We start from the raw sequence: 24,652 nt of genomic DNA on the forward strand, positions 1-24,652 counted from the left end.
CCAAATAAATAATTCATTGCACTATATATTCATTCAGCAAACACATGCTCTCAATATAATTAACTCAAGTTATCACAACCTAAACTCAAAGAGCACACATTTCTCCAGGTGCAAACACTAAGCCTCAAAACTGTTAACACACCAATCAGAACTGCAGCATCAATAAATAGGGCTTAGAGGCGTGTCCAATGGATCTAACAATTCCGAAGTTGCAAGACAACAGAGAGGACGAGAAAGTGGGACATCAACAACTGCCCTTGTGAATATGGTGATTGACAATAATTCCATCCGTTCAAGGGAAATTCAAACCCAAATAGTTAAGACCAGGTAGTCTTCCAAGGAATTGACAGCATCAGCATTTCCACCACTGACCGGATCGTTCAGAAGAACCACATAAGGACAAAGCAGCTGTACCGTGTGCCTTTTGAAAGGAATTCAGAGTTAAGGAGCGACGATTCCAATATGTGCAGGTAATTGCTATATTGTACAGATTTTTTACAGTATGTAGATTGTGGCCCATCTCTCCAGCATATCAATACAGTACTGTATAGTAACTGCAGTACACAATATTTCATTCCAGTACAGTAGTGTATTTGTAGTACAGTGTTAGAGGAAATTATGATTGAAATGACTAATTATGTATACATTCCAATCAGAACTGACTAGTCCAAATGCTATAATGTACTGTACATATGAATTTTCTCTCTTGCTTCCATTCCCAATTGTATATAATGTAGTCAGGAGTTTAGTAACAATGAAGGTCTGTTCCTTAGTTCATTCATTTGTACAATCTCCAGGTGGCAGGAACAGCCCATCTCCAGACTGTCTAGAATGTTGATTTATACTGACTGACCTTGACTTCGTGCTGATAACGCGAAGGCTCGAGAGCTAGAGGGCCCCTCTACTTGTGAAATAGATAGAACGTTTAGAAAACGCTGACGTCATTTTCAGTTTATAACCTGTGGAAATACGTGTATGTGTTTAGTACTCTCTAGCAATAAACGCTGTTACCTGGCTTTTAAGACTGGTCTCGATCTACTTCATGCATAATTAATGAACTTACACCTCATTAATGAACTAGAGAGAGTGCGAATTTGATTTTGGCTATAAAACATATTGGAATTTAGAAATTCCACTAACATACAGTAACATGTGTTTTTACTTCTGTAGAGAATCTTGAGCTGGATGCCATGGCTGAACCACAGGAATACATCTTCATCGACGAGGCATGATTCAACCTAACAAAAAGGTGCAAAAGTGGGAGCAAAATCATTGGTCACCATACAAGTTCCTGGCCAGAGGGGAGGTAATGTCACCCTATGTCCAGCCATCAGCAATCATGGCGTCCTCCACCGCCATGTCAAAGTGGGTCCATGCAACACGGAAATACTCCTTCAATTTCCAGATCAGCTGCACAATAACATTCTTCAACAGGAAGGGGAGTCATGGCAACCAGAGCAAGCCCAATATGCTGTCATTTGTTATAACATGAGTTTCCATCGGGTTGCTCAGGTTCGCGCCTGGTTCAATGACCAACCCAGGGTCTTTTTTTGCCAGCATATTCCCCATTTCTGAATCCGATTGAGGCATTTTTCTCAGCATGGTGGTGGAGAGTATATGCCCGAAACCCCTACGCACAGCAAAACCTCCTGGAGGCAATGATGGAGGCCTGTGGTGATGTGTCTGTGGAGTCTATCCAGGGTTATCTAAGGCACACAAGGGCATTTTTTCCCCACGCTGCCTGGCAAGAGTAAATATAATGTGTGACGTTGATGAGATTATGTCCTGAGACGAGATGATGAGAACGCTGATGCTGATTAACCTGTACATTTGCTGCATTTGGAAATAAAGCTTTTGGAAATTGGGTATTTTACTGTGCATGGACTCTTCCTTACAGGTTTTGTCAGTGTAACATTTCAAAACAGCATATCCAGTAGTATTTCCTTATCCACTAATGTAAGAAGTATTTATTACGGTACGGTTTTAAAGTTATCAGGGTGGTCCTGAAAGGGTTATCAGTGCTGTGATTTTACAAAGTTCCAAATGATTTCTCTAAAAACCTATTCTAAACATTTTGGTAGTGTTTTGAATGAATCCCTCCAGTGTGTAACAGTCATGTAGTCTGTGCGTTTGACAGCTTGTGTGTGTCTGAGGGCAAAGTTTGAATTGGGACCCAGATGTTAGATGTTTGTACCATTGGGTGTGAGTTTTTAAAATTGTGTGAAGAGTTGAGAAAATTGTGAATTGTTCCAGGAATTGTCTAAGCAATTGAGAATCTAAAGTAATCTCTGCATTGCCTAAACAGCTGACCAGCAAAGAACTGTATCTGTTCTGAGAAAGGTGCGCAGGCTGCCATCTGCGCTCTTAACGATTGTACTAAAGCAAGCCAACCAATAAACTAAACAGCCAACAGCCGGGATTGGAATGATTAGACTTGAACATTTCTGGGCTTCAGCTACCCTGCCATACCAAACGGATGCCCCTGCTATGGTCACGAGCCACCACCTACTTTTCCACCCGACACAAAGTAACCTATTCACTTATTACCAAATGGACAATCCTAGTCCACACCAGAAACTGTAACACTTGAAGATATTTAAACATAATTAACCTTTTCTGGTTACTGTTCAGATTTGACTCCTGTCTTGTCTTCATTCCCTCTGAATCGTGCCATCCTTTCTGCAGTATTCGGCAAATTAGTCCATTGTTTCTTAAACCTCTCCTCAGGGACCCCCAGCCGTTCCAGATATTTGATCTATTCCAGAGAGAGCACATCTGATTAAACTTGTCAACTAATCATCAAGGCCTTGAAAAGGTGAATCAGGTGAGCTAGTTCAGAGCTACAACAAAACTGTGAAATGTCTAGGGGTCAAATCAAATCAAATTGTATTTGTCACATACACATGGTTAGCAGATGTTAATGCGAGCGTAGCGAAATGCTTGTGCTTCTAGTTCCGACAATGCAGTAATAACCAACAAGTAATCTAACAACTCCAAAACTACTGTCTTATACACAGTGTAAGGGGATAAAGAATATGTACATAAGGATATATAAATGAGTGATGGTACCGAGCAGCATAGGCAAGATACAGTAGATGGTATCGAGTACAGTATATACATATGAGATGAGTATGTAAACAAAGTGGCATAGTTAGTGTCTCATGTATTACATAAGGATGCAGTCGATGATATAGAGTACAATATATACGTATGCATATGAGACGAATAATGTAGGGTAAGTAACATTATATAAGGTAGCATTGTTTAAAGTGGCTAGTGATATATTTACATCATTTCCCATCAATTCCCATTATTAAAGTGGCTGGAGTTTAGTCAGTGTCAGTGTTGGTGTGTTGGCAGCAGCCACTCAATGTTAGTGGTGGCTGTTTAACAGTCTGATGGCCTTGAGATAGAAGCTGTTTTTCAGTCTCTCGGTCCTAGCTTTGCTGCACCTGTACTGACCTCGCCTTCTGGATGATAGCGGGGTGAACAGGCAGTGGCTCGGGTGTTTGATGACCTTGATGATCTTTATGGCCTTCCTGTAACATCGGGTGGTGTAGGTGTCCTGGAGGGCAGGTAGTTTGCCCCCGGTGATGCATTGTGCAGACCACACTACCCTCTGGAGAGCCTTACGGTTGTGGGCGGAGCAGTTGCCGTAACAGGCGGTGATACAGCCCGCCAAGATGCTCTCGATTGTGCATCTGTAGAAGTTTGTGAGTGCTTTTGGTGACAAGCCAAATTTCTTCAGCCTCCTGAGGTTGAAGAGGCGCTGCTGCGCCTTCATCACGATGCTGTCTGTGTGAGTGGACCAATTCAGTTTGTCTGTGATGTGTATGCCGAGTAACTTAAAACTTGCTACCCTCTCCACTACTGTTCCATCGATGTGGATAGGGGGGTGTTCCCTCTGCTGTTTCCTGAAGTCCATATCATCTCCTTAGTTTTGTTGACTTTGAGTGTGAGGTTATTTTCCTGACACCACACTCCGAGGGCCCTCACCTCCTCCCTGTTGGCCGTCTCGTCGTTGTTGGTGATCAAGCCTACCACTGTTGTGTCGTCCACAAACTTGATGATTGAGTTGGAGGCGTGCGTGGCTACGCAGTCGTGGGTGAACAGGGAGTACAGGAGAGGGCTCAGAATGCACCCTTGTGGGGCCCCAGTGTTGAGGATCAGCAGGGTGGAGATGTTGTTGCCTACCCTCACCACCTGGGGGCGACCCGTCAGGAAGTCCAGTACCCAGTTGCACAGGGCGGGGTCGAGACCCAGGGTCTCAAGCTTTATGACGAGCTTGGAGGGTACTATGGTGTTGAATGCCGAGCTGTAGTCGATGAACAGCATTCTCACATAGGTATTCCTCTTGTCCAGATGGGTTAGGGCAGTGTGCAGTGTGGTTGAGATTGCATCATCTGTGGACCTATTTGGGCGGTAAGCAAATTGGAGTGGGTCTAGGGTGTCAGGTAGGGTGGAGGTGATATGGTCCTTGACGAGTCTCTCAAAGCACTTCATGATGACGGAAGTGTGTGCTACGGGGCGGTAGTCATTTAGCTCAGTTACCTTAGCTTTCTTGGGAACAGGAACAATGGTGGCCCTCTTGAAGCATGTGGGAACAGCAGACTGGTATAGGGATTGATTGAATATGTCCGTAAACACACCGGCCAGCTGGTCTGCGCATGCTCTGAGGGCGTGGCTTGGGATGCCGTCTGGGCCTGCAGCCTTGCGAGGGTTAACAAGTTTAAATGTCTTACTCACCTCGGCTGCAGTGAAGGAGAGTCCGCATGTTTTCGTTGCAGGCCGTGTCAGTGGCACTGTATGGTCCTCAAAGCGGGCAAAAAAGTTATTTAGTCTGCCTGGGAGCAAGACATCCTGGTCCGTGACTGGGCTGGATTTCTTCTTGTAGTCCGTGATTGACTGTAGACCCTGCCACATGCCTCTTGTGTCTGAGCCGTTGAATTGAGATTCTACTTTGTCTCTGTACTGACGCTTAGCTTGTTTGATAGCCTTGCGGAGGGAATAGCTGCACTGTTTGTATTCGGTCATGTTACCAGTCACCTTGCCCTGATTAAAAGCAGTGGTTCGCGCTTTCAGTTTCACGTGAATGCTGCCATCAATCCACGGTTTCTGGTTAGGGAATGATTTAATCATTGCTATGGGAACGACATCTTCAACGCACGTTCTAATGAACTCGCACACCGAATCAGCGTATTCGTCAATATTGTTATCTGACACAATACGGAACATATCCCAGTCCACGTGATGGAAGCAGTCTTGGAGTGTGGAGTCAGCTGGGTCGGACCAGCGTTGGACAGACCTCAGCGTGGGAGCCTCTTGTTTTAGTTTCTGTCTGTAGGCAGGGATCAACAAAATGGAGTCGTGGTCAGCTTTTCCGAAAGGAGGGTGGGGCAGGGCCTTATATGCGTCGCGGAAGTTAGAGTAACAATGATCCAAGGTTTTTCCAGTGAGGAGAGGTTTGAGAACCACTGAATTACTAGCCTACATAGAGGGTTCTAAGAAACAGGCCAGACGAGGTGCAGCCGTTGGAATCGGTGAGGTCCCCTCAATTTCCACGGTCAAAAATAATGTCAATGGTGGAGTTCGTTTAGCATTTTACTGTGCCCTGGGTGGGTGGATATTTCACATAAGGGCCAATGAAATGGACTAAAATGTGCTGCCTCCGCTCACCCGGGGCACCGGGCCATGCAAAATGGACTCTGATGTCATTTTTTTACCGTGGAAATGGAGGGGACCTCACTGATTCCAAAGACTGCACGTCATCAAGCCAAGGAAGTACACTTCCTTTCTAGGGAGTTCCTAGCTACCGTGATTCTACAACGGCATTGCTTGCTGTTTGGGGTTTTAAACTGGGTTTCTCTATAAGCACTTTGTGACATCTGCTGATGTAAAAAGGTCTATATAAATAATTTGATTTGATTTGATACACTAGTAGGGTGTGGATAAAATGGTAACCTAAACAGTTCTTATTTAACAGCATCCTTTAACAACTATTACTGCCCTATAAAATATATTATATATGTGGCTTACTGTGTTGCAGGATTTGTATTTAGGGTAGTCATTTAATTTTCCATAGCCCATAGTTACAGTACTACAAAATATTCCTTCCTTTTGTCATCTGGATTAAACATCTAAGTAATGATTATAATTAGCAACCCATCAAAATGAACATAAACTAGTCACCTAGTCATGTATTTAATAAGTCAAAATGGTTTTCTTTCCAGATTTAGAGGCCAGAGATCTCTGTATAATTGTAATGGATTGCACACATTTCTGAAAGATTAACAGGGTTCATTCCTGGACTGAATGGACATTATCTAACTGCATTAGGCATAATTCCATAATTTACCAACTTATTAGTTCAACATACGGTTCAGAATTACTGGGAGTATGTTCAAAGGATATGGGGAAATGGGTAAGGAACATAGTGTACTTCTTATTTTGGTATTAAAGGATACATTATTCTCTATCTCTTTATTATAAATAAAGCAATAATGTATGATACCGTTTTTAACCAAAGTTCTCAAAAGCTCTGGATAACGTACCTAGTGGCTACAGAGAGAAGTAAGACATTTGAGGGCATACATTTTTCTTCTAAACTTTTAACATGAGTGAAATGAAGTATTTGATCTGAATGAGTTAACATATTAACATACAGGCCCTGGCTCACAATGTCCCTCGAGTGTTAGTAAGGCAGTCAAGTGAAATGGATCACATACCGGCAAACACATTCTCTACTACAAGTTGTCACTCCAGAAAATAAAGTAGAAGATTCCTCATCCAGATTTAATTGGAGCATAAAAGTGTGGATCTTTTAAATCTGGGATAAAAATACTCAAACGGATACATTAAATAGGATCACTTTGAGAGGAACGAAAGCTTTGTTTCATTCAAATTCAAAACGACATTGCGCCTATATGCCAAAAGACCCTTTGATATTTGAGTTGGATGGAATTACATTACAACAGACTAATGTCATGAACATCTTATTCCAACTTTAGTCATTTCTGAAACAAAAAAAATCCAATCTACTTTCTTGGTGACAACACTAACAATAAGAAACAAAAAGAGATCTCTAAACAGACATAATTTAAGAAAAGCCATTGAATTCATAACCACTAAACAAACAGATTGTCTTAAAGTGCTTCAGGTTTCACATCTTCATAATCATTCACTGCTGCTTTGACATTGGACATTGAAACACTGGCACGGGACGGGTCACAGACTTTCCCCTCTTCATTCTCTGCGTCTTCCTCATCCCCATCCATGTTTCAGACGCATCTCCCGACCTTTGACATGGGGCTTATATAGAGATTTTCTCACAGAGCTCCAATGCCTTCTGAGAAGTGGCGTCATTCCTACTTGAGGCTAGTCCCTCAACTGCTACCAGAGTCACGCTATCTGCGTTAAACAATATGCATGGCCATCTACCTCCACCTGTCATACTGTGCTCTACACAATCCATAAATGTGATTATTTGACCAATTTAGCATGACATAAATCACATGTGGTGGTCATAAGCTAATAAGGAGATTTTACTCAGAAGGGCAAACCAAGCACTGCTATAAGATGATGGCCAAACCAACCCTGATGAAATGATCAGCCGTTAAGTAGCGATCAAATAAAGAATAAGGAGAACCCGGTGGGTGAGTGTGTTGTTGTAGAAGCCAGGGGAATGGGCCGGTCAACATGTGTTAGCACCGGCTCTCCAACCTGAGGCTTCCCTACAAGAGAGGTGTTTTCTTTCCACCTCCCCCAGACTAGGGTAGGGGGAATGGAGTGACACTGGTCGGTCCTAGGGAACTAGTCCTCTCCTGGCGGGGTGGTGGGACAGGGCCTGTCATGTCTCTGTCTCGGGCCCCTCCGGTCCCACAGGCCCCGCCGGTCCCGCCAAGGGGATCACATAACAAGTGATGTCGTCTCCTGAACCCAGCCTCTCATTGGGTAACCGCCAGCCCCTCTCTTTCAGGACCCCTCGCGACCGCATCAACAGGTCCTGGGCAGCCAGCGTGTATCTGGATGAGAAGAGTTGGGGTCAAAACATCGAAAAGTGCAATTTATTTGAAATTAGTATTTTTTTATGTTCATGAATTGAATTTGCAATGCACCCCAAATATGTGTTATGTGAAGGTGTTTGTCAAAAAGGTATTGCCATTTCAAAAGTACCATAGTCATTTGTACAGGCTAGATACTGGCCTCTAGTGGAGATATCATTTAAATACTCCTCCTTTACTAACCAATATTCAGCTGTTTTTTTTCAAGGCTACCTGATTATTCAATATTTACCAGTGGAGGCTGCTGAGAGGAGGAGGGCTCATAATGTCTGGAACGAAGCCAATGGCATCAAACACCTGGAAACCATGTGTGTTTATACCATTCCACCTATTAACACGAGCCAGTCCTCCTCAATTAAGGTGCCACCAACCCCTTGTGACAGTGACATCTACACCGTTTTAATTGGTAGCAACTGTAATAGTATGAATCACATCCTTCCATGACAAGGCAACCAGCCATTTTCTGCCTCAGGTCTGTCTTCCTGGCACCGCCACCTTGGGCGTCAGGTGAGTTTACAAAATAAGAAGGGAAATGGGCATTCGGTAACGCAAGTAGTAGAGACGGCCTAGTCGTAGTTTGAGTAGTGAGTGTTATTCATACAATGTTGACTGTGCTTACATAGTTATGCTACTGCTGAACTTCACACATGGTTCTTACCTATATGACCACATGTCCTGGTATCGTTTCGCACTACCGCAATAGTTTATTAGATTATAGTTTATAAATAAGGCATTGCCATATTTACGTCAAGCTATTTATTGAAGCACTCATAGTTCTGCCTACCAAGCATGTTGTTATGTGTGTCTCTGTGCTTGGTTAGTTTCTGAATGTGGCCCATCCATTCTTATGTTGACCTAGTCCAGATATGACTCAGTACTCATTTTCAGGTTTTAGCTGGCCTCTATAGGCCTATAGCTGTGGCATATGTTTCATTGAATTGGCCATTCATTCAGAGCCATTCATTGGCTCTGTTCTTGCCTGGCATCCATGTAGTCCTTCAGACATCTCTGAATCAGTGCATAGTTCAATGCCTCTCAAAAGTGAAGTACATTGCAAGGATATTCATATTTATCTTACAAATGCAATGCAGCAACGTTTTGTCCTAGCTTTGCGTGTTTCCTTTACTACTCGTCTGGGGCAGCACCTGTCCGTTTTTAGGGACTCATTAGCTGACAACAGACAGGTGTGAACCGCAGACGGGTGTGAACCGCAGACGGGTGTGAACCGCAGACGGGTGTGAACCGCAGACGGGTGTGAACCGCAGAAGGGTGTGAACCGCAGAAGGGGTGTGAACCGCAGAAGGGGTGTGAACCGCAGACGGGTGTGAACCGCAGACGGGTGTGAACCGCAGACGGGTGTGAACCGCAGACGGGGTGTGAACCGCAGACGGGTGTGAACCGCAGACGGGTGTGAACCGCAGACGGGTGTGAACCGCAGACGGGTGTGAACCGCAGACGGGTGTGAACCGCAGACGGGTGTGAACCGCAGACGGGGTGTTAACCGCAGACGGGTGTGAACCGCAGACGGAGACATGTCGTACACTATCACCTGGAGGAGAAACGGGAGGGAAGGAGTGCAGGTCGAGAGTTAAACACAGCTGTAATAATAGGATAAATCATAGAGGCTTCCCATCTATCAATTCATTTGGATCAGATATCTTTGCTTTTCAGGATAATAAATAAAATACTGGACAATACATAGATTGATGAGCCAAAATAAAGTAAACTTAGGTCATTAGATGTCGGCCAAGATTTGGAACACACTAGGATGCTCCGAGACAAGTCTTGATCTTGCAGACGGTGGGCGATAAAATGGTCCTAGACACAAACAGCATGCCATCTCTCATTCACTTCTGGGCAGCAGGAGAGAAAAGGGCTAGATGTAGATGTTGGAGTTGTACACCCTCAGGTCATGATCCCCTAGGCCACGTGTTACCCCAATGGTGGCCATGACACGGGCCTACACACACACACACACACACACACACACACACACACACTGTGAATAATGTGGGTTAGTGCCTGTGGATATGCTTACATTTGAGAAAAATCCACTTATGAAGGATTAGTGACTCAGGAGCATTTATCTTTAACCACACAGCTAAAGACTGGGAGAGTTCAGTAACAACCATGAAATCCTCCCACACATACAGTGGAATGAACAACTAAAAATGATATCTTGCTATGTCTGTCCTGCAGGTGAACTGTCCTGCAGCATAAACAAGGCAACAGTAAACATGCCGTCCCCTACGAATGATGCCGCCCCCCTTGGGCCAAATTAGATGTCACGTGTGACTAACACATTTCAGTACTTCAGTTAATTACTATAGCTCCCGCCTTGGGCCAATCTGTGTAATTTTGTAAATGCCAGAACTTTATGGCAAGACGCATCATTCACCCAAGGTTAGTCAAAATTGGACCATTGCTGTCTGACACATCGTGTGTGACGAACATATGAACGAACAGAGACATATTTACAATTCCCTTCCCGATTTCATCGCAGGGGGACAATTAAGCTAAGCAGCTAAGCATTATTCCTGTCAGGAAAACATGACGAGGGCGGGAGGATAACAGCAACTCTACATGTGGTTTGAAGACCCAGCTATACTTTAATGTACAGCCAATCCAATGTCCCATGACTTGGTTAGGAAAAATAATGTGGCTCTACCTACAGTAAGGTAGACCTTACAGCACCATATACCTACTGTCTCCTACCCATGGTAGACCTTACAGCACCATATACCTACTGTCTCCTACCCATGGTAGACCTTACAGCACCATATATCTAATGTAAACCTACCCATGGTAGACCTTACAGCACCATACATCCGATGTCCACCAGTACCCAGTACCCAGTTTCACCTTTTTGCCCTCTCCATATATGAGTGGGAACTTGAGGTCGTCTTCTACGATGGTTTTGTAAGCCCTGTAACAAATAGGATTACAGGTTTGGGATTAGCGATTCTATTCTTTCAACAAGTAGATTATTTTCCTGGTCAGGTTATATGGTCTGTAAAAACTCCTGGCTCTAATCATAAAAAATACAATGGCCTGAAAAGTAACACACATGTTCGACAACAGCTGTTCATTGTGTGGTCCCTGAAGAGCATCTTCCTGCCCAGCTCCCTGTACTGGATCCTGCGAGGGAACTCCATGGGCGTGAACTCATTCCCAAGCAGCTCTGGTCTCAGGAAGCCCTGCAGGGACACACAGAGCAGAGAAAACAGTGACAAAACTTTACATGACAAACTGTCATGTCAAATTGACTTGTCTTGTGACAAAATGGCTCATTGATTTAATATATTTTTAAGATGTGAATAGAGCAATAATCATCCGAGTTGTGGTAAATTCCAGTCAATTCAGAAAGTCAACCAAATTCCAATTCCACATTTTCCACATTGGATAACAATGAAGAGAATTGGAGTTGGAATTTCAGTTTACTTCCTGAATTGTCTGGATTTTAAATGGAATAGACCCCAACCCTGATAAACACATCGTCAAGGAAGTGTCATGGCAGTAAGAAAAGTGAGGGTGGAACTATGTATAGCTGTGATGCACAATCAACACACAGTGCCATTCATCTCTCTCCCTGAGGGTTCCACCTCTCTCCCACACAGCCAGCCACCCACCAAGCCGACAATAAATGAATAAAGATGCAGTTTGAATCAGACATTAAATAACATCACCCTCCCTTTCCCCTGCATCTTACTTTTTGTCCAGGGCACCGTTGGAAAAGAGATTCATATCCCGTGGTGATGGGACTCACATGGTTAAAGGGACATTACACTTTAAAATCAAAGTTTCTCAGATGTTTTCAGACTTCTAAAGTCTGAAAACATCTGACAATCTTGAATTCATGAGTGAATCTCCCTTTTAAATAAGTAATAAATAAATACATGTACTAACCCCGTCCTCACCAGATACTGCAGGCGCTGCCTCTCAGACTCTGGCGTGAACTCGTTGGACATGGGGATGACCTCACCGTTACGGATGATGATGGCTCTGTAGAGACAGAGGAAGAACCAAAGTAGAATGAATAATGATTCTATTTCTGTGGAAGGGACAATGACATACTGTATGATGACAAAGACAGACACCATAATGTGACCCCATATTAGGAGGACCCTCAAGACAGATAATGTGGTGTTAAGAGGGATGACACAGCATGAAGTCCAGGGATGTTACTGGATGATTATTGCCCCTAGACACTGATATAAAGTCGGTTTAGATTAAGATTGACAAACAGTATACTGATCCTAGATCTGTGCCTATGGGCAAGTTCTACCAAGAGCTTACGCTTCATGATGAATGGTGTTGCAGTACAAAGAGTGGCCAACAGAGGTCGAAAGAACTGCTGTGTGACATTATGATGAGCATGACCAAAGGAAACCTCTTCGAATCAATGGCTATGGGCATCATGTTATCACTTCCTTTAAACTCTGTTTCAGTCATTCAACTCTGCATTGAGTGACTGAAATCAAATACATTGAGTTGAATGTGTACAACAAGCAGGCCTGTAATACATCAGTCATTAGGGCATTAATCAGTCCTGCTGCTATCAGTTTGATCTGTTGACATACCAGCTGTCTCCTGCATTGGCAACGTAGAGCTTCCCCATCAAATGAATGGCAGCCAAGGCACAACAACCACCAGAGATGGTATAGGCCATCTTCTCTTTCTCTATCAGTTCATCCTGTAATCAACAGAACAGGAACAGAAAACAAAAGGTCATTCATTCAATGGCTTGCGGAATGAAGTCAGTAGCACTTATTGCATTAAAGAGGTTATACTTAACTTGAGAGATAACGACTACCAAAATATAAATAATCAGTGCATTCTGTGAAACCCATTTTGCTCAATAGCTAATGTATCCCGTCTCTAATGTGGTAAAACGCTAGCTTCAGATGCCCAGGCTTCGCTGAGAGGAGATTTGGAAGAATGGTCTCGCGAGACTAGTAGAGCGCTATTTCACAAAGTAGGGTGATATGCTGTGAGCGTACACCTGTGTCTTACCATCTGTTTGAAGGCGTTTTCTATGACACCCATGATCAGACTCTCCAGACTGACAGCCTTCTCCATGTGGAAGCTGATGGAGGGATCAGAGATGACGTCAGGTTTCTCTGGGTCCTGGGTGGCATTCGCCCCCTTCTTCACCGCCCCCTGGTAGGGGCTGCCATTCTTGGTCAGGCAGATAGGATGCGCCGCAGAGGGGTTCTCCAGCAGGTGGGCAATGTCCTCCAGTCTGTCTCTGATAAGGCGATGGAGGAGTTTGGACACCATGATGGCACACCCTGAGCCGGCGTGGCCATCGAACATGCCCCAATACTGCAGAGGGATTCCTGTCCCATCCTGGAAAGAGTTTAAGTCAAATAAAGATCAAATCATATCAAACATGCATTTAGATACAGTGCCTTGCGAAAGTATTCAGCCCCCTTGAACTTTGCTATCTTTTTCCACATTTCAGGCTTCAAACATAAAGATATAAAACTGTATTTTTTTGTGAAGAATCAACAACAAGTGGGACACAATCATGAAGTGGAACGACATTTATTGGATATTTCAAACTTTTTTAACAAATCAAAAACTAAAAAAATTGGGCGTGCAAAATTATTCAGCCCCCTTAAGTTAATACTTTGTAGCGCCACCTTTTGCTGCGATTACAGCTGTAAGTCGCTTGGGGTATGTCTCAATCAGTTTTGCACATCGAGAGACTGAATTTTTTTCCCAGTCCTCCTTGCAAAACAGCTCGAGCTCAGTGAGGTTGGATGGAGAGCATTTGTAAACAGCTGTTTTCAGTTCTTTCCACAGATTCTCGATTGGATTCAGGTCTGGACTTTGACTTGGCCATTCTAACACCTGGATGGATATGTTGATTTTTGAACCATTCCATTGTAGATTTGCTTTATGTTTTGGATCATTGTCTTGTTGGAAGACAAATCTCCATCCCAGTCTCAGGTCTTTTGCAGACTCCATCAGGTTCTTACAGAATGGTCCTGTATTTGGTCCTGTATTTGGCTCCATCCATCTTCCCATCAATTTTAACCATCTTCCCTGTCCCTGCTGAAGAAAAGCAGGCCCAAACCATGATGCTGCCACCACCATGTTTGACAGTGGGGATGGTGTGTTCAGGGTGATGAGCTGTGTTGCTTTTACGCCAAACATAACGTTTTGTCATGTTTTGTCTTAGATTGTCTTGTCATTTTGCTTTTCCCTCTGTTCATTTTCCCCCTGCTGGTCTTTTTAGGTTCGTTCCCCTTTTTCTCTCTCCCTTCCTCTCTCTCTTCTCTCTATCGTTCCGTTCCTGCTCCCAGCTGTTCCTATTCCCCTAATCAATCATTTAGTCTTCCCACACCTGTTCCCGATCCTTTTCCCTGATTAGAGTCCCTATTTCTCTCCTTGTTTCCGTTCCTGCCCTGTCGGATCCTTGTCTATTGTTCACCGTGCTGTGTCTATGTATCGCCCTGTCGTGTTGTGTTTCCCTCAGATGCTGCGTGGTGAGCAGGTGTCTGAGTCTGCTACGTTCAAGTGCCTTCCCGAGGCAACCTGCAGTTCTTGATCAAGTCTCCAGTCTGTTCTCGTCATTACGAGTAGAATTATGCCTTTTGATTGTAAAGTTACTTTACTGGATTAAAGACTCTGTTTTCGCCAAGTCGCTTTTGGGTCCTCATTCACCTGCATAACACGTTTTGCATTGTTGCCAAAAAGTTCAATTTTGGTTTCATCTGACCAGAGCACCTTCTTCCACATGTTTGGTGTGTCTCCCAGGTGATTTGTGGCAAACTTTAAACAACACGTTTTATGGATATCTTTAAGAAATGGCTTTCTTCTTGCCACTCTTCCATAAAGGCCAGATTTGTGCAATATACGACTGATTGTTGTCCTATGGACAGAGTCTCCCACCTCAGCTGTAGATCTCTGCAGTTCATCCAGAGTGATCATGGGCCTCTTGGCTGCATCTCTGATCAGTCTTCTCCTTGTATGAGCTGAAAATTTAGAGGGACGGCCAGGTCTTGGTAGATTTGCAGTGGTCTGATACTCCTTCCATTTCAATATTATCGCTTACACAGTGCTCCTTGGGATGTTTAAAGCTTGGGAAATGTTTTTGTATCCAAATCCGGCTTTAAACTTCTTCACAACGGTATCTTGGACCTGCCTGGTGTGTTCCTTGTTCTTCATGATGTTCTAGCGCTTTTAACGGACCTCTGAGACTATCGCAGTGCAGGTGCATTTATACGGAGACTTGATTACACACAGGTGGATTGTATTTATCATCATTAGTCATTTAGGTCAACATTGGATCATTCAGAGATCCTCACTGAACTTCTGGAGAGAGTTTGCTGCACTGAAAGTAAACTGGCTGAATCATTTTGCACGCCCAATTTTTCAGTTTTTGATTTGTTAAAAAAGTTTGAAATATCCAATAAATGTCGTTCCACTTCATGATTGTGTCCCACTTGTTGTTGATTCTTTACAAAAAAATACAGTTTTATATCTTTATGTTTGAAGCCTGAAATGTGGCAAAGGGTCGCAAAGTTCAAGGGGGCCGAATACTTTCGCAAGGCACTGTATATCAATACAATTAGTCTGACAGTAAGAAAGGAGATAAATAGCCTGAAAAAATTTAATTGGCCACATGGATCTCTCTAACAAGTCTCTTGCAAGATTTTAACTCAATGAGAATTACATGCTCAGTGAATGCCTAAAGGATTTCCAGTGTGGACATTTCTGTCAGAAAATGGATGGGAATAATTCTAACTTCATGACACCACATCATAGTAAATATGTTCACAATGACAGCAGTTACTGTGCCACAGAAAAACCTCCTAAAGACAGCGAATATTAAGACAGTGAATATCCCACTTGATTATATTCCCTTCCACAGGATTTCTTTATGCTGGTAAATCCCACTAACTAGATTTCCACCAAACCATTGAATCTTACTTCTCACCATCTTCTTTTGCGCCTATGCCAAGAAGTAATAGTGTTTAGTATAGTGTAGTAGTGTATGTTCAGACGGTTAGGACATATCTAAGAGCCCAGTGCACAGAATGGACAGCAGCATGGAACTCTGTTAACCTCGTACTGGACTAGAGGAGGAGGGGCACACGAAGCAATGATGTAATTAATGAATGGGAGGGACAGAGGGTGAACAATGAGAATAGAGGAGGGGGTTGGGAGGCCAGCAGAAGGACGGGAGCGATTGACCCGACATGACACAACCCTTTGAACAGCACTGTATCGACTGCTATAGACTCTGCTGTGTAAATACATTTGAGAGATTATAGATCCATCTCTTAGTGAGTGGGTTTTTGGCTTTGTGTGCTAGGGGCGGTTAGCTGCTCTATGGACCCACACAAAGCTGTTTCTAAATACAGCAGCATACATCGGTCAGTCTTAAGGAGATTGTCTTTGCTTTGCCAGGAAAAAAAAAACGAATCCCCAGCCACCCAATGACGTCTGGTTCTTCAAAGTTTGGACTGGAGACATTTAAACAGACATGCTTGTTTTAGAGAGAGACCTGGGTGAACCTTGCTGTAGTATGTCACCAAGGGTCCAACCTTCACTATAGAGGCAGTAGTACATAGAATGCAGACATTTGACCAGGATGCGTGCATGCTTTGCCTACTCTCCTATTGTAGTGCTGTAGGCCTAGTTTATGGGCCGTCTACTAATATCATCATATTTACTAGAACTAATGCTCAACATTCTATGATTTCAGGTAGTCTCACCCCATCGTCGTCCAGCAGTGTGGAGTTGCTCTGTTTTTTGTCGCTCAGCTTCTTCACGTAGAGCAGCTCACAGGACGCTTGGTCCTCATTTAGCATGCTCTTCCCAGCATTGATGGTCCTGGGGAGGGTGGGATGGTGGTAAAGAAGGTATGGGGATATTATAAATCCATGAGAAAATATATACACGTCTCCTTGGTTCACGAGCTAGACGGGCAAATCACCCAACCAAGGTGCATCTCAGATAAATCACTAATGAGAGCCTATCAGCGTGGCATGGTGGCATTTGTCATGGTGAGATAGTAATGTTATGATCTATGTAAAAACATAAAGTGGAACAGATAGTGCTGTAGGACTGGGATTAAGTGTTTTCATTACTGCCCTATGCTGCTTAACGATAATGACTTTGTCAGCATGACTTCATATTCTGACCATCTCAGCAGATTGGGGCTCAGTGGGCATGTGACTGTGCTTGCAGTATGTGGGAGTAGACACTGCAGTAGTCTGAGCAGAGGTGGAGTGTTTTTTTCTCATACTTGTATACTACTACCATAGTTAATATCATACTATCCATTCACATTTATTAGATACAGTATAGCCCCTTTAAGAATATTTGGCCACAGAGGACAGTTTCCAGCTCTCTCCATTCACCTCAGATCACTGCAATGTTTACACTTTTCAGGACACTGAAATGGAATGAAGTCATGCATTACATTACAAAGCCATTATCCCTTAGGGCTTTGTGATTCAGGAGAGGGGCTGCCAAAAGGTTTCACCCCTGTTGTACCGTTAAAGCTGAGAAACGATGAATCTCTGCCACTTCGGTGCGAGGATCCAACAGGGTCAAGCCACTTTTATAGCCTTTTCAGATTCAATTAGCGGTATTTAGAACAATGGGATTTAGCCAGATCGTATTGTGAAAATGTATTGCACAAATTGGAGCATAATCCTTAAAGTGTCCCTAACTATTACAGAGGTGGATTAGCTGATACACCATTGGGCCAGTAACTGAAAGGTCGCTAGTTCAAATCCCTGAGCCGCCAAGGTGAAAACTCTGTCGATGGTTGCTATTGATAATGGCAGATCCTGGCCGTGACTCCACTCTCAGTGGGTGTCTCAGGGAGAGTTAGATTACACAAAAAACACATTTCGAATACACATTTGTACATCTGTGAAATAGGACAAATATAAGCACCCACCAAATTATTATTAATGATGGACTAGAAGTAGTGTGAAGAAAGAGAGAGTCGTTTATACAGCTGTGCCCTTATCCCAGTCATACAGAGGAGAGATATTTCATCACCTGAGAGGATGGGTGATATCTAACCAACAGGTTTACAAGCTGGTCCATCATGTACATTAGCCACCTGACTAGGATCATGATGATGGTGGGCAGAGTCAAGATACTGACTTTCACCTTTTTACAATGGTCTTGCACTAAACAAGTTATAATTTTAAACGCTCATTTAAGCCTATACATCATATCCTTCAGAAATCATTCTTAAAGTCACTTTTTGGGTGACCTGACCAAATTCACATACCGTAATTTTCGGACTATAAGCCGCTACTTTATTCCCACACTTTGAACCTCGCGGTTTATACAATGACGCGGCTAATTTATGGATTTTTCCTGCTTTCACAAGATTCATGTCGCCAAAAAACTGAGCACCGTCACATAATGTGACGTAAATCGAGCGCGCTCAAACTTCCCATCATTCTGATTACGGTAGTAATTTTGTCACCCTCATCATGGCAAAGACACGGAGAAATGCATATGATGCAGCTTTCAAGTTGAAGGCGATCGATCTGGCTGTTGGAAAAGGAAATAGAGCTGCTGCATGGGAGGTTGGTCTTAATGAGTCGATTATAAGACTTTGTAAACAGCAGCGTGAGGAACTGACTGAGTGCAAAAAGACAACAAACCTTTCAGAGGGAAGAAAAGCAGATGGCCCAAAGTATTTGCAACCACTCGACATCAGTGTAAATCGTGCATTTAAGGTGGCGCTCCGTGTTCAGTGGGAGGCTTGGATGACAAGTGGGGAGAAATCCTTCACTAAAAGTCTGCCAGTGGGTCCTGACAGCGTGGAGCATTGTCAAAAAATCCACTTTCATCAACGGGTTTCGAAAGGCTGGACTACTGCGTGTTGAAGGGGCAGCGTGAGCTCAGCAGGGTATTTGCCTCCGGATGAAAGTGACGAGAGCGACAATGAAAACGATCCAACATCGGATGAAGCAATACAACACCGAAGAAGATGGAGATGACTTCGGTGGTTTCAGTGCACAGGAGGAGGAAGATAGTGACCAATGACTTTACTGGTAGGCTACTGGTAGGCTACTGTTTAATTTTTGTTACAAGCCGTGTTTCGTTGAAGCATATTTATTTTTGTTACAAGCCGTGTTTCGTTTAAAGGCTGTGTAAAGTTCGTTTAAATGTACCGGTAGGCACCTGCGGCTTATAGACATGTGCGGCTTATTTATGTACAAAATACATATTTTTTAAATAATTCAGTGGGTGCGGTTTATATTCGGGTGCGCTTAATAGTCCAGCAATTACGGTAGTAATGTGTGTTATATCTCTGCCATTCTCATTGAAAACAAGTCTAAGAAGCGGTAAATCTGTTCTATGTGCGCTATTTCTATGCTTCCTGTTCTTAAGTTTAGTTTTTGCGTCTTTTACTTTCGGTTTTGTACACTAGGTTTCAACAGCTGAAACTCCAATATTTTTGGTTATGGAAAATATACTTGCTTGTTTTGTCAAATAAACTGAAATTATGCAAATTATTCTAATTTTAGCAATCAGGAAATGGCAGATTGATTTTTGCATAGTACACCTTTAAGCAAATGTCTTGCTATATAAAGGTGGAAAAGGGCTATGTCAAATTTGGCAAAATAAATGCTATTTCAACAGGTTTAAATGATCCTTATTTGGTTTGATGTTCTGATATCAGTGTTCTAATATGAGGTAGAAACAGCAATGGCTGCCCAAATCATGATTATAAAAAGCCATCCAGTTTGTAATCAGTAAGCTGGCACCGTAGAGTAGTGGCCAGGGGAGCATTAGTCCTGATGACAGGGACATGTCGGGGTCATGTCAACTTTGAGGCCAGGTCATGTTGTTCCATGTTTTACAACCAATGATGTATATAAACCCTGGATTGATGATGCTACGTATTGGACATTGAGAGGCTTTGAAGTCACCAGTCAGACATAGACACTTTTATTTAACTAGGCAAGTCAGTTAAGAACAAATTCTTATTTACAATGGCGGCCTACCCCGGCCAAACCCAGACAAACCTGGGCCAATTGTGCACCGCCCTATGTGACTCCCAATCACAGCCGGATGTGATACAGCCTGGATTTGAACCAGGGATCCAGCAATGCAGTGCCTTAGACCGCTGCGCCACTCGGGAGCAGTCCTCCATAGGAATTAATGAAATTCTTCAGTATTTCATTTACATGTTTCAAAAGTATTTTTTTGTTGTAGTGGGGACAGTAACATTAGCAAACTTAAAAGATCTCAAACAATTATACTTTAAGGATGTTTTAATATTTTACATTTATTTAATGTTTATATTAAGCTCAGATAATATAAAGTATGCACTGAATACACACGAAACCGGAATATAAATATACATGTGTATGATGGTGTGTTTAGACAGTATTGATAGTATATGAATAGAAAAGGTGTATACAGCAGTAGTTCTATAGGATGAGCCTTGACTAGAATACAATACACACAGTGGGTAAAACAGTATATATAAACATCATTAAAGTGACCAGTGTTCAATGACTATGTACAGTATATAGGGCAACAGTCTCTAAGGTGCAGCAGGCTTGAGTACAGGTGGTAGCCAGCTAGTAACAGTGACTAAGGTGCAGTAGGGTTGAGTACGGGTGGTAGCCAGCTAGTAACAGTGACTTAGGTGCAGCATGATTGAGTACAGGTGGTAGCCAGCTAGTAACAGTGACTAAGGTGCAGCAGAGTTGAGTATGGGTGGTAGCCAGCTAGTAACAGTGACTAAGGTGCAGCAGGGTTGAGTACGGGTGGTAGCCAGCTAGTAACAGTGACTTAGGTGCAGCATGATTGAGTACAGGTGGTAGCCAGCTAGTAACAGTGACTAAGGTGCAGCAGGCTTGAGTACGGGGTGCCAGCTAACAGCCAGCATTATTGAGTAAGCCAGTGAACAGTGACTAAGGTGCAGCATGATTGAGTACGGGGGGTAGCCAGCTAGTAACAGTGACTAAGGTGCAGCAGGCTTGAGTACGGGGGTAGCCAGCTAGTAACAGTGACTTAGGTGCAGCAGGGTTGAAATTGGGTGGTAGCCAGCTAGTAACATTGACTAAGGTGCAGCATGATTGAGTACAGGTGGTAGCCAGCTAGTAACAGTGACTAAGGTGCAGCAGGATTGAGTACAGGTGGTAGCCAGCTAGTAACAGTGACTAAGGTGCAGCAGGGTTGAGTACAGGTGGTAGCCAGCTAGTAACAGTGGCTAAGGTGCAGCAGGATTGAGTACAGGTGGTAGCCAGCTAGTAACAGTGACTTAGGTGCAGCAGGGTTGAATATGGGTGGTAGCCAGCTAGTAACAGTGACTAAGGTGCAGCATGTAAGTCGCTCTGGATAAGAGCGTCTGCTAAATGACTTAAATGTAAAAAAAAATGATTGAGTACAGGTGATAGCCAGCTAGTAACAGTGACTAAGGTGAAGCAGGGTTGAGTATGGGTGGTAGCCAGCTAGTAACAGTGACTAAGGTGCAGCATGATTGAGTACAGGTGGTAGCCAGCTAGTAACAGTGACTTCGGTGCAGCAGGGTTGAGTATGGGTGGTAGCCAGCTAGTAACAGTGACTAAGGTGCAGCATGATTGAGTACAAGTGGTAGCCAGCTAGTAACAGTGACTAAGGTGCAGCATGATTCAGTACAGGTGGTAGCCAGCTAGTAACAGTGACTAAGGTGCAGCAGGATTGAGTATGGGTGGTAGCCAGCTAGTAACAGTGACTAAGGTGCAGCAGGCTTGGTACGGGTGGTAGCCAAGTAGTAACATTGACTAAGGTGCAGCAGGGTTGAGTACGGGTGGTAGCATGCAAGTAACAGTGACTGAAGTTAAGGGCAGGGTACTGGGCAGAAGCCAGCTAGTGGTGACTATTTAACAGTCAGATGGCCTGGAGATAGAAGCTGTTTTTCAGTCTCTCGGTCCAAGCTTTGATAAAACTGCACTGTCTACTCCTTCTAGATGGTAGTGTGGTGAACAGGTCATGGCTTGGGTGGCTGATGTCCTTGATAATCTTCTTGGCCTTCCTGTAACACCGGGTACTGTAGATGTCCTGGAGGGCAGGCAGTGTGCCCCGGTGATGCGTTGGGCTGACCGCACCACCCTCTGGAGAGCCCTGCGGCTGTGGACGTTGCAATTTCTGTACTAGGCGGTGATACAGCCCGACAGGATACTCTCAGTTGTGCATCTGTAGAAGTTTGTGGGGGTCTTAGGGGCCAAGCCAAATGTCTTCAGCCTCCTAAGGCTGAAGAGGCACAGTTGCGCCTTCTTCACCACACTGGCTGTGTGAATGGACCATTTCAGGTCGTCAGTGATGTGCATGCTGAGGAACTTAAAGCTTTTCACCAGCTCCACTGCGGCCAGGTCGATGTGAATGGGAGAATGCTCTCTCTGCTACTTCCTGAAGTTCACGATCAGCTCCTTCATTTTGTTACATTGAGGGAGAGGTTATTAACCATTGCACTGCCTCATGTTTGACTTCATCCCATGACAAAAAATGAGAAAGAGTCACATTTCATTAACAAAGTGAACTTGGTGGTCAAAATAACTCTGATTCTAACTTAATTCATAATCAGTTTTCTAAGAAAGCCATACAAGTTTATCACCAGAAGTCAAGAGGTGCCTGTGGTTTCCTGTCACAGTTTCTCAAGCATGCAGTGAGTTGTTGTAGTGTAGGAGGACCTGCATGACAATGGCCTCCAAACTTCTCAAACTATTCAAGTTTTCAGAAGAAAATATAGTAGTAAAACAGTTTATTCAAGTTAATTTATTATCTTATGAACACGTGATAGTTGATCTGATATTACATTTGGAGGTGGTAAACTGTTCGCTCTATTACACTGAGAGTGAGATAAGGAGGGTGGTACAAAATATATTGAGGGGAAATATGGTAATAGAATAGTCAAAACCTTGTACTTACAAGGTTCTATAATTATATACTGAACAAAAACATACATGCAACATGAAACAATTTCAAAGATGTTACTGAGTTACAATTCATATAAGGAAATCAGTCAATTTAAATAAATTAATTAGGCCCTAATCTATGTATTTTACATGACTGGGCAGGGGCGCAGTCAGGGGTAGGCCTGGGAGGGCATAGCCGAATGTGGAGGTCCTGGGCTGGCGTGGTTACACGGTTTCTGTGGTTGTGAAGCACTGTCAAATTCTCTAATACGACGTTGGAGGCAGCTTATGGTAGAGAAATTAACATGACATTCTCTGGCAACAGCTCTGGTGGACATTCCTGCAGTCAGCATTCCAATTGCACGCTCCCTCAAAACTTGAGCCATCTGTGGCATTGTCTTCTGTGACAAAACTGCACATTTTAAATTGTCCCCAGCACAAGGTGAACCTGTGTAATGATCATGATATTTAATCAGCATCTTGATGGATTATATTGGAAAAGTTTAAATGCTCACATACAGGGACGTACAGATATTCATGCACAGAATTTGAGAGAAATAAGCTTTGTGCGTATGGAACATTTCTGGGATTATTTATTTCAGCTAATAAAACATGAGACCAACATTTTACATGTTGCGTTTATATTTTTGTTCAGTATATATAACGATTGAACTTTCAAAAGTAGTTTACAGGTAGAAACATCTGAAAAGTAAACACACAAACATTTAGACTTTGAGGTCTTGTTTAGGTAGTGTTCACAGCCCATTTGGCTTAGGCAGTGTTCACAGCCTTTTTGTTTTAGGCAGTGTTCACAGCCTTTTTGTTTTAGGCAGTGTTCACAGCCTTTTGGTTTTAGGCAGTGTTCACAGCCTTTTTGTTTTAGGCAGTGTTCACAGCCTTTTTGTTTTAGGCAGTGTTCACAGCCTATTTGTTTTAGGCAGTGTTCACAGCCTATTTGTTTTAGGCAGTGTTCACAGCCTTTTTGTTTTAGGCAGTGTTCACAGCCTATTTGGTTTAGGCAGTGTTCACAGCCTTTTTGTTTTAGGCAGTGTTCACAGCCTTTTTGGTTTAGGCAGTGTTCACAGCCTATTTGTTTTAGGCAGTGTTCACAGCCTATTTGTTTTAGGCAGTGTTCACAGCCTATTTGTTTTAGGCAGTGTTCACAGCCTATTTGTTTTAGGCAGTGTTCACAGCCTTTTTGTTTTAGGCAGTGTTCACAGCCTTTTTGTTTTAGGTAGTGTTCACAGCCTATTTGGTTTAGGCAGTGTTCACAGACTTTTTGTTTTAGGCAGTGTTCACAGACTTTTTGGGCGATTTGTAAATTGTGCTTCTGTAACGATATTCGTCATCGCAAGATAGTATGGTTCCCAATCAGAGACAACGATAGACAGCTGTCCCTGATTGAGAACCATACCCGGCCAAAACAAAGAAATACAAAAACATAGAAAAGGGAACATAGAATGCCCACCCAAATCACACCCTGACCAAACCAAAATAGAGACATAAAAAGCTCAGGGCATGACAGCTTCTAATATAATTTGACTGAAGGCTTTTAAAGTGGAATGTAATGGAAGGTAGTTCCGGGTTACAGATAATTGATGCCAGGCTCACTGAGATGGATTGCTACTGTATGAGTAAATCAAAATGCTTTGAATTCCTGTATAGTAAGCCTTACTGTGACTCTCTGTTCCC

General features: G+C 43.3%; 1 long non-coding RNA gene and 1 pseudogene across 1 annotated transcript; one reads left to right on the top strand and one right to left on the bottom strand.

The window, feature by feature from the left end:
* The first annotated feature begins 207 nt into the window (after positions 1-207).
* Positions 208-1,868, top strand: LOC124002411. The gene is made up of 2 exons (XR_006833017.1): positions 208-470; positions 1,171-1,868. It is a non-coding gene; the product is annotated as an uncharacterized LOC124002411 (long non-coding RNA).
* Positions 1,869-10,232: 8,364 nt separating this feature from the next.
* LOC124003555 lies at positions 10,233-18,755 on the bottom strand (annotated as a pseudogene).
* Between the last annotated feature and the right edge of the window lie 5,897 nt (positions 18,756-24,652).

The sequence above is a fragment of the Oncorhynchus gorbuscha genome, linkage group LG18 (assembly GCF_021184085.1).
Source record: "Oncorhynchus gorbuscha isolate QuinsamMale2020 ecotype Even-year linkage group LG18, OgorEven_v1.0, whole genome shotgun sequence".
Lineage (NCBI taxonomy): Eukaryota > Metazoa > Chordata > Actinopteri > Salmoniformes > Salmonidae > Oncorhynchus > Oncorhynchus gorbuscha.